The sequence below is a fragment of the Neoarius graeffei genome, chromosome 22 (genome assembly GCF_027579695.1).
Source record: "Neoarius graeffei isolate fNeoGra1 chromosome 22, fNeoGra1.pri, whole genome shotgun sequence".
In the NCBI taxonomy this organism is placed as follows: domain Eukaryota; kingdom Metazoa; phylum Chordata; class Actinopteri; order Siluriformes; family Ariidae; genus Neoarius; species Neoarius graeffei.
Genome location: NC_083590.1, coordinates 55449503 through 55458794, shown reverse-complemented (window position 1 = coordinate 55458794; position 9292 = coordinate 55449503).

The window sequence follows — 9292 nt, the reverse complement described above, 5'->3', positions numbered from 1 at the left end:
CATGTTCTCGCCCCTGCCTGGCCGCACCCACCTCATAGAACACCACATTGAGACACTCCCGGGGGTAGTAGTGTGCAGCCGCCCTTACCGACTGCCCAAACACAAAAAAAGGTGGTTTGGGAAAACTCAAGGCCTTGCTCGAAATGGGCATTGTAGAGGAGTCCCACAGTAACTGGAGCAGCCCGGTGGTCGGTCCGGTTCTGTGTGGACTATAGAAAAGTCAACGCGGTGTCTAAATTTGATGCATACCCAATGCCTCGTATTGACGAGTTGCTCGATAGACTAGACATGGCTCGTTTTTATTCGACAATGGATTTGACAAAGGGATATTGGCAGATCCCCTTGACTCTTCTATCCTGAGAGAAAACGACCTTTTCCACACCGTTTGGCTTACACCAGTTTGTCACACTTCCTTTTGGGCTGTTTGGGGCACCTGCTATGTACCAGCGGCTTATAGACCGGGTCCTCCGCCCCCACGCCACCTACCCACCCGCCTGCCTAGACGACATCATTATTTACAGTAATGACTGGCTGCAGCACCTGGAACACCTAAGGGCCGTCCTTAGGTCGCTGAGGCGAGCGGGTCTCACAGCCAACCCGAAGAAGTGTGCGATTGGGCGGGTGGAAGTACGGTATCTGGATTTCCACTTGGGCAATGGGCAGGTGCGTCCCCAAATTAATAAGACAGCAGCGATTGTGGCCTGCCCGAGGCCCAAGACCAAAAAAGGGGTGAGACAGTTCCTGGGGCTGTTCTGTCCCAGGAGGTGGAGGGGGAGGAACGTCCCATGCTGTACATCAGCTGGAAGCTGTCGGTGAGAAGGATAGAGAAGGAATGCCTCGCCGTCAAGTGTGCGGTCCTCGCCCTCCGCTACTACCTGCTGGGGTGCCCTTTCACCCTCTGTTCAGACCATGCGCCCCTGCAGTGGCTCCACCACATGAAGGATGCCAATGCGCGGATCACCCGTTGGTATCTGGCACTCTGGAAATGTGTGTGTGAGAGAGTGAGTGAGCTGAAAAGCTACATATATATCTTTGAAAATAAAAAGTTTGTAAGAACTCAGTTCTGGCCTGCCGTGCTTCTGTGCTCCACCCACCTGCTCTGATTCTACAGCGCCCTTGTGTAGACAGAGCAGCTAGCTGGCTCTCTTCTGCTGCATCCATGGTGATAGTGAAGTAATCTGTCAGGAATGCAGGGATAGATGGATGCAAGAGAGGCAGAGAGTTTATTAAAGGCAAGGTTGGCAGACAACTCCAAATCATAGATCAAAGCAGTGTCAACAAACAGGCAATGGTCAGGTAATGCAGAACTAGATTAATAACCTGATAATCAGCATGATTACTCATGCTTTGTAAAGTCAGGCAAGGGAACACTGAGCATTTACTTCGCAATGTTATTGTGAACTGAGAGTTCTTTTAAGCACAGTGGCAATGAGGCTGTGATTCAGAACAGGTGGGAGTAATCTTTAGTACTCCGGAGACTGAAAGTGATGCGGTGCAATGTGGTTGTTGTAGGCACCCATGTGCAAACTCTGGGAGTTGGAGTCTTGTGTGTGAGCTGGTGCAGACATATTATGTTACATCTGCATTTAGCAGATGCTCTTATCCATAGCAATGTACAACATACCCAGAGCAATATGGAGCAGTATATACCCAGAGGTGTTTTGCTCAAGGACACTTCAGCCATTCCTGCTGGTCCAGGGCATCGAACCAGTGACTCTTCTGTCCCAAAACTGCTTCTATGTCCATTAGGCCATGGCTTCCCCTGTTACTATATACACCGCATCAGAAAAAGTAGGGACAGTATGTTGAAATTGAAATTAAAACTGAAAACAATGATTTGTAAATAATCTTTGACCTATATTGCACTCAAAATAGTACAACAGCACATTATTTGATGTTTTACTTCATAATTTTTATTGCTTTTTTCCCAAAATAAACACTTATTTCAATTTTGATTCTTGCAACACATTTCAAAAAAAGTTGGGACAGTAAAACATTTACCTAATTGTCAGTAACAGCGTTGAGAGCATAAGCTCGAAACAGCCTCCAAACATGGCCATGAACTACACTTCCCACAAACCACAGTGCCTTCTGTCTCCAGCCTATTAAGTACACCTGTCACTCATTTCCACCTTAATCAGCTCCGCTACTTAAACTCCACTGTCACTCACGTTCAACACGAAGTAGCGTTCAGTGTTTATCTCCTGTCATACCGAGCCATTTACTTGATGCCTGCCAGTTCGCTATTCAACCTTTATGTTTTCCCTGACCTCATCTCTTAGTCTTGCCTCTGATATTCTGTTTGCTGATTGACCGACCTCTGCCTGTCTCTTTGACCATGAGTCGAGTTTACTGTTTTGGCTTTGTCTGCAGTTTGCTTCTCCCGCTCTCCCCTGTGACTGCATCCGTAAGTGCCTGCACCCTGACAGGATACTTTGCCACCAATGGATGCAGCAGAGGAGGCGAAGCAGACTGCTCTGAACACTCAAGGGCACCTCTTAGGAGAACACCAGCAGATGCTCAGCGATCTCAACATCAGGATGGCGCAGCTTGCTGCTGTGATGTCGCAGGCCCGCCTAATGCACCCAGAGGCCTCCACGGGCTCCGCTAAGCTGAGAAATACGCTGGCGTTGCTGCCAGTTGTACGGATTTCTACTCCAGTGCTCCCCTGTATTTCTCATCACTCACTGGTATCTCCAAGGAACAGAAAGTCGCCAAGTTTCTCTCACTGCTGACTGGTAAAGCATTGCAATGGGCTAGTGCTGTTTGGGAGCGTGGAGATGAACACACAACTTCGTACGACCATTTCCTAGAATTATTCAAATGAGTCTTTGGCCATGAACCAGAGGGCATCGAAGTCAGAGAAAGTCTGCTGACTATCAAGCAGAGTATGAGAAGAGTTGCAGAATACGCCCTGGACTTCCGAACCCTCGCTACAGGCAGCAGTTGGAATGAGCCAGCTCTGAAGCCAGTTTTTCGCCAAGGTCTCTGCCTGGAAGTATTAAGTGAACTCGCGTATACAGACGAACATCTCACTCTGGATTCTCTCATCGATCTTGCCATCCAACTGGATCACCTAATTAACAGTCGACTGTCTCTACAAAATGCTGCCATGCTGAATCCTACCACCGACAAGCCCACACCCATGGAGATATCTCGAGCTTGTTTAAAGTGCTCCGAGAGAGAAAGAAGAAAGCATGAGGGCCTCTGTTTCTACTGCAGGGATCCCAATCACCTCATTTCCAAGTGCCCTATTCGTCCACCTCGCACCAGGTCTGCTGAAGCCTCGTCCAGCCTGGTGAGTTCCCTGCTACCTCTTAAAACACACTCTTTCAAAATGCCAGTTTTATTGAAGCTATCATCGTCGACACATGTGCTCTCTGCAACTGTTGAGACTGGGGGGAATTTCATCAACAGCTCCATGAAGTTCAGTCTGCCCACTAACATAGTGCAGAGACCATTCAGCCTCAAACCATCGATGGAGGGCCCATAGGGGATGGACTCATCACCACTCGCACATCCCCACTGCACATTCAGGTGGGGGCCCTCCACTTGGAACTCATCTCGCTTCTGGTCACATCCATGACACACCACGACAAAATTCTGGGCTATCCATGGCTTCAATTGCATGATCCATTGATCTCCTGCCAACACAAGAACATTCTCCAGTGGTCACCCACTTGTTCCCAAAACTGGCTACTTCATCCCCAATTGACCCTCTACATCTGTGGAAAGTCCCCAGCCTGATTCACTAGACAACATTCCCGAATGCTACATGGAATTGAAGGAGGTCTTCATTAAGGGTAAGACTTGTGGCCTACCTCCTCATCGTACCTGTGACTGTACAATCTATCTCCTCCCAGGTACCACTCCACCTTGCAACCACATCTATCCACTATCCTAGACTGAGCAAACCGCCATGGAGGAGTATGTACAAGAAGCCCTAAACCAGGGGTACAGCCTCTCTTCCACCTCACCTGCATTGGCTGGCTTCTTCTTTGTGGAGAAAAAAGGAGGTAGTCTTTGACCATGTATTGATTATAGGGGCCTCAACCAAATCACTGTGAAATACCCTATCCTCTTCCACTGGTGCCTTCAGCCCTTGAACAACTACGTGCTACAAAGATCTTCTCCAAACTGGACTTACGCAGTGCCTAAAATCTGATCTGAATCAAAGAATGGAACGAGTGGAAGATGGCCTTCAGTACCACTGCCGGCCATTTTGAGTACCAGGTGATGCCGTATGGCCTTTCTTCCACACCCAGCATCTTTCAGTGTCTGATTAATGACATGCCCCAAGACGTGTTTGGGAGGTATGTCATAGCTTACATCGACGGCATCCTGATCTACTCCCCAGGTGAAGAAAACCATCTCAGACACTTCAGATCAGTACTCTCCTGTCTTCTCAAGAACCACCTGTATGTGAAAGCTGAGAAGTGTGAATTCCATGTACATCAGATTTCCTTTTTGTATATTATCAGTGCTGAGGGAGTCAGTATGGACCAGTCCAAAGTATCAGCCATCACTTCAGTGATCAGCCAGGAACTTCAGTGTGTTCTGGGCTTTGCCAACTTCTATCATTGTTTCATTAGAGGCTTTAGCACTATCGTTGCACCACTGACCTCCATCTTAAAGAACAGACCCTGGCGCCTCCAGTGGACTCCAGCAGCCAAAGAGGCCTTCAAGAAACTCAAGGCTGCTTTTACTATGGCCCCCATACTTCAGCATCCCGATCCCGCTAAACCCTTTATAGTGGAAGTGGATGCATCCAAGACCAGAGTAGGAGGCGTGCTCTCCCAATGCTTCGGGGAGAAGTGCAAATGTCATCCAGTGGCTTTTTTTTCAAAGAAGCTCACACCCATTGAGAGGAACTATGACAGCGGCAACAGAGAACTACTAGCAATTAAGTTAGCCCTGGAGGAATGGAGACATTGGCTGGAGGGAGCCATGCACCCCTTTGTTATCTTAACTGATCATAAGAATATCTCAAGAACGCAAAACATCTCAACCCACACCAAGCTAGATGGGCATTGTTTTCACACATTTTAATTTCATGATATCCTTCCATCCTGGCACCAAGAACACCAAGGCTGATGCACTGTCCAGAATTCACAGCTCCTCTCCACACAACTCAGAACCACGCCCCATCCTAGCACCCAAATGTTTTGTTCAGGACATCACATGGGACTTTGATTTACTGTCTGGATGTTCCAGTAAGTGCATAAACAAGCTCCAGTTAGTTCAAAATGCAGCAGCAAGAGTCCTTACTAGAACTAGAAAATATGACCACATCACCCTTGTCTTATCCACACTGCATTGGCTCCCAATCAAATTTCGTATTGATTAGAAAATACTACTATTGACCTTTAAAGCACTAAATGGTCTCGCACCACAGTACCTGAGTGAACTTCTAGTCCTCTATGACCCGCCACGCCTACTTAGATCAAAAGGTGCAGGCTATCTGCTGGTACCTCGTATAGTGAAGGCTACATCGGGGGCAGAGCCTTTTCTTACAAAGCCCCACAGTTATGGAACAGCCTTCCAAGTTATGTTTGGGAATCAGACACAGTCTCAGTGTTTAAGTCTAGGCTGAAAACATATCCGTTTAGTCAAGCCTTTTGTTAATGGTGTTTATGAGGTAAAGGTGTAGATCTGGAGGGTCCTCAGACATAGTGTTTTGGTAAACTGGGATGTACACTACCATTCAAAAGTTTGGGGTCACTTTGAAATTTCCTTATTTTTGAAAGAAAAGCACTGTTCAATGAAGATCACTTTAAACTAATCAGAAATCCACTCTATACATTGCTAATGTGGTAAATGACTATTCTAGCTGCAAATGTCTGGTTTTTGGTGCAATATCTCCATAGGTGTATAGAGGCCCATTTCCAGCAACTCTCACTCCAGTGTTCTAATGGTACAATGTGTTTGCTCATTGCCTCAGAAGGCTAATGGATGATTAGAAAACCCTTGTACAATCATGTTAGCACAGCTGAAAACAGTTTAGCTCTTTAGAGAAGCTATAAAACTGACCTTCCTTTGAGCAGATTGAGTTTCTGGAGCATCACATTTGTGGGGTTGATTAAATGCTCAAAATGGCCAGAAAAATGTCTTGACTATATTTTCTATTCATTTTACAACTTCTCATCTCATTATCTCAAGCCGCTTTATCCTTCTACAGGGTCGCAGGCAAGCTGGAGCCTATCCCAGCTGACTACGGGCAAAAGGCGGGGTACACCCTGGACAAGTCGCCAGGTCATCACAGGGCTGACACATAGACACAGACAACCATTCACACTCACATTCACACCTACGGTCAATTTAGAGTCACCAGTTAACCTAACCTGCATGTCTTTGGATTGTGGGGGAAACCGGAGCACCCGGAGGAAACCCACGCGGACACGGGGAGAACATGCAAACTCCACACAGAAAGGCCCTCGCCGGCCCCAGGGCTCGAACCCAGGACCTTCTTGCTGTGAGGCGACAGCGCTAACCACTACACCACTGTGCCGCCCATTTTACAACTTATGGTGGTAAATAAAAGTGTGACTTTTCATGGAAAACACAAAATTGTCTGGGTGACCCCAAACTTTTGAATGGTAGTGTACCTCCACCCCAGGGAAACACAACCATCCTGGTCATTGTGGACAGATTTTCCAAAGCCCTCAGACTCATCCTGTTACCTGGTAATCCCACAGCCTTCCAAAACACTGAACTCACCTTCCAGCATGTGTTCAGATATTTTGGCATCCCTGAGGACATTGTAAGCGACCGTGGGCCTCAGTTCATCTCCCGACTCTGGTCGTGTTCTATGGAATGATTAGGAATCTTGGTGAGTCTCACCTCCGGCTATCACCCGCAATCCAACAGCCAGGTTGAACGAGCCAACCAGGAAGTAGGGTGCTTCCTATGGAGCTTCTGCATGCAGATCCAGGGGACTGGGCATGATTCCTCCCATGGGCCGAATATGCACAAAATCGCTCAAGCATTCAGCAACACAACTAACCTCATCTCAGTTCATACTCAGCTACCAAACCCCCCCGTTCCCATGGGATGATGCACCCGTCCAAGTATAAGCAGTCGACAACTGGTTCTCATGGAATCAACAGGTATGGGAGAAGGTTCGCCAGAGAATTGAAGTAGTCAGTGGCAAGTTTCAGCAGTACACTGATAAACACAGGAGCAAGAATCCAGAATATTCTCCAGGTGATCAGGTGTGGGTCTCCACTAAGGATCTGAAGGAACCCAACATGTGCAAGAAACTTCAGGCACACTATATTGGACCATACAAAGTCCTCTGTTGCATAAATGAGGTTTCATACAAACTAGAGCTCCCACCTCACAGCCATATAGCACCCACATTTCACGTCTCATGCCTGAAGCCAGCCATCCAAGGTCCACTGTCTGAGAAGAACACTCCCTCCCAAGAGCCCCCCCCAAATGTAGAAGGGGAACCCATCTACCAGGTAAACAAGATCCTAAACTCCAGACACAGACAAGGACAAATGGAATACCTGGTAGATTGGGAGGGCTACAGACCCAAGGAGCAAAGCTGAGTATGTTCTAAGGACGTTCTGGACCCTCTCCTGATACAGGAATTCCACAGTCAGCACCCCAGCAAGCCTGCATCAAGAGGGAGAAGGCATCCAAGAAACAGAGTGTGTGTGTGTGCGCGTGTGGTCTGTCAGTAACAGCATTGACAGAAATAGCGCAAGCTCGAAACAGCCTCCAAACATGGCCACCATGAACTACACTTCCCATGAACCACAGCGCCCTCTGTCTCCAGCCTATTAAAGGATACAGTGGCATGCAAAAGTTTGGGCACCCTTACTGAAAATGTCTGCTACTGTGAATAGTTAAGTGAGCAGAAGATGAACTGATCACCAAAAGGCATAAAGGTAAAGATGACACATTTCTTTTCAGCATTTTTTGCAAGATTTGTGTATTATTTTTGTTTTCTACAATTGGAGAGTGAAAAAAGAAAAGGAACACCATGCGAAAGTTTGGGCACCCCAATGCATTTGAGTTCTCCGGTAACTTTTACCAAGGTTTCAGACCTTAATTAGCTTATTGAGCTGTGGATTGTTCAAATTCTTCATTAGGAAAGGTCAGATGATGCAGATTTCAAAGCTGTATAAATTCTCTGACTCCTCAAACTCGTCCCTAAAATCAACAGCCATGGGCTCCTCTAAGCAACTCCCTTGCATTCTGAATAATAAAATAATTGATGCTCACAAAGCAGGAGAAGGCTACAAGAACGTAGGAAAGTGTTTTCAGGTAGCTGTTTCCTCAGATCGTAATGTTATTAAGAAATGGCAGTTAACAGAAACAGTGGAGATCAAGGTGAGGTCTGGAAGATGAAGAAAACTTTCTGAAAGAACTGCTCGTTGGATTGCTAGACAGGCAAATAAAAGCCCCTGTTTGACTGCAAAAGACCTTCAGAAAGATTTAGCAGACCCTGGAGTGGTGGTGCACTGTGCTGCACTATGCAGCGACACCTGAACAAATATGACCTTCATGGAAGAGTCATCAGAAGAAAACCTTTCCTGCGTCCTAGCCACAAAATTCAGTGTCTGAAGTTTGCAAATGAACATCTAAATAAGCCTGATGCATTTTGGAAACAAGTCCTGTGGACTGATGAAATCAAAATAGAACTTTTTGGCCACAATGTGCAAAGGTACTTTTGGAGAAAAAAGGGTGCCAAAATTCCAGGAAAAGAACACCTCTCCAACCCTGAAGCATGGGTGTGGATCGATCATGTTTTGGGGTTGTGTTGTAGCCAGTGGCACAAGGCACATTTCATTGGTCGAGGGAAGCATGGATTTGAATAAATACCAGCAAATTCTGGCAGCAAACATCACACCATCTGTAAAAAAAGTTGAAGTTAAAAAGAGGATGCGTCCTACAATAAGACGATGATCCAAAACACACCTCAAAATCTACAATGGAATACCTTAAGAGGCCCAAGCTGAAGGTTTTGCCATGACCCTCACAGTCCTCTGACCTAAACATCATTGAAAATCTGTGGATAGATCTCAAAAGAGCAGTGCATGCAAGACAGCCCAAGAAACTTGTAGAACTGGAAGCCTTTTGCAAGGATGAATGCGCCAAAATCCCCCAGGTAAGAACTGAAAGATTATTAGCTGGCTACAAAAAGTGTTTACAAGCTGTGATACTTGCCAAAGGGGCTGTTACTAAGTACTGACCATGCAGGGTGCCCAAACTTTTGCTTCGGGCCCTTTTCCTTTTTTGTTATTTTGAAAATGTAAAAGATGAAAATAAAAAAAAAATTTTG